The sequence below is a fragment of the Lygodium microphyllum genome, unplaced genomic scaffold, assembly GCF_053477565.2.
Source record: "Lygodium microphyllum isolate KBCC unplaced genomic scaffold, Lygodium_microphyllum_v1.1.10 scaffold_101, whole genome shotgun sequence".
NCBI classification, from domain to species: Eukaryota; Viridiplantae; Streptophyta; class Polypodiopsida; order Schizaeales; family Lygodiaceae; genus Lygodium; species Lygodium microphyllum.
Window position 1 is genome coordinate 203,900 of NW_028229584.1, and position 2,210 is coordinate 206,109.

Below are 2,210 nucleotides of genomic sequence, written 5' to 3' on the forward strand. Positions count from 1 at the left end.
ACATTACAAAAGTGGAAGAAAAGGAGATAGAGTTGAGTGCAGAGATTGAAAGAGTTCCTCTTGAATGTGTCCCAACATTTCCTCGTTATCTCATCAACAAAAAGAGATATGTATTGCTAAATGATCCTCAACACCTTTTTGATCTTAGAGAAGATTACTGCTTGGTAATCCTTGTAGCATGGGGTCAAAATGATAAGAATTTTATAGGTTATGAAGAGGAATTGCCAGTTGAGGGAGACAATTTTCAAGACAGCTCTATAGCATTGCATTCATATATTAATCAGATCATGGAATATGAAAAGGGGGGGATACCTACAGAGAAAGAGTTTTTACAAATTCAGTAGAGACTTGGTATTGATAACATGGGGTATGAAGAGAAATTAAAGTCTGCATTAGAGGAGAAACCAAAAATTTCAATAGATCTTTATGATGATAGTCTTCTTGAAGAAGATGAAAACCCTAAGGTATGAAATATAATTCTAAGATATCCATTGTGATTTATATTAGAGTATGTTATGCATTATAGGCAAATATTATTGGATATTTATCTACTGACATCTTACACTATTGTGGTTCATTGTGTAGATAGAAATTGAAGATAAAGACAACTTTCTTGGAAGAGCCAGGGCTCAAGGCCATTGAAGCTTGGTGAGCAAAAGTCAAGGCCTTGGTCATTATATTAGAAGCTTAAATAATCAAACAATTGCAATTTATCATAGCAAGTTGACAAGCTCTCCAAGCTTACCAATAATGGATTTGAAAGCTATCTCCAAGGTGATTGGATCCCAAGTTTTCAATACACGTTTAGATAATATAATTTTGGTGGAGAAGGAAGAAGCTATAAGAGTTTTTGGCTTCATGCTTGGATATAGTGGATATAGGGTAGGATACTTTAGAGTTCTTGGCTCTTATTTGCTTTCCCATGTAGGAGATGCCAAGAATTTGAAGCTCCTTCCAGGCTATAGGAAACAAGAGTTCCTGAAATGTAGAGGTCTCATTGAGTGGGATGAAACAAAAGATTCCTTTAGAGGACCTAGTGAATTGCTTGAAACTAAAGACTCTTTTGCAACAATAGAGTCATACTAAAAGATGTTAAGGGTTTTTTGAAACCCATATGTTTCCATCTCTTTGTCTAGTTTGTAACCATTTTGAATATCTTTGCTTTTCACAAGAGTTTAAATATCCATCTTTTCTTCTTTGGGTAACAATGGATATAGTCCTTGCCAAAGATGATGTATTACATGATGCAGTTGTGTCTTTGAGCTTGAATTTATGCCAAATTTGTTAGTAGAACCATTGAAAGACCTATAATAATTTGTTTGCTTTGTATCTTCCACCTCCATGTCTTGTGTGTCTAAAGTATTTTGTTCTTGCTTGATAATGTGATTTTTTCCTTACTTTGACCAAATAGATAAAGATCCATATTTCTTAATAAAATATGGAGCATGGTTATATAAAATATGTTGCATAGTTAACAAATAAAGAAATTCAAATAGAAAACCTTATATGAGTTAGAAAATAAAGAGACACACATATGAAAAATTCTTACCATATAGTTAGTGAAGCGTTGATTACCCCAAGCTACTGTCATTGCGTTTTTAAAAAGATTCAATTGGTTTTTGAAGTCATTGAGATTATCATCATTCCACTCAGTTTTATCACAATAAAAGAATACTTTATCTAGTGTTTCCCAGACATTGGCTTTTCTATTCCAAGCTTTTCCATTATCAGCATGAACCTTAACTACATTATTTAGGGATTTCCACTGATTGTATCTAATAGTTGAGCCACCATTCCTAGAGTTTATCTTACCAAGTTTCCCATATGAAAGTCTAGGAACCTTCTAGCCTTCACTCTACCAATAGATTACTTTTTGGGGGCACAATTGCCATCCTTAGACTTTTGAAAATTTGGTTCAATAACAACATTGCCACCATGCAAACCAATTGTAGATAAGACTTTTTCAATCTTTGTTATAACATATGTTCTAGTTGATAATGGCTTCAACTTCCATGCAAATCCTACAAAAAGATGAACCTCACATGAACAAGCTTTTCAATTATCCTACAAAGCGCATGAAGTATACATATATGGACATTCACTAAATGAATATCTAGGACTTGCTTAAACTGTGGATCCTTGTTGTGCCTAGCGGGAGCTCTATTTCAATTGCTTGAGTTCAACTCTATGGCTGGGGACATGCAATATAG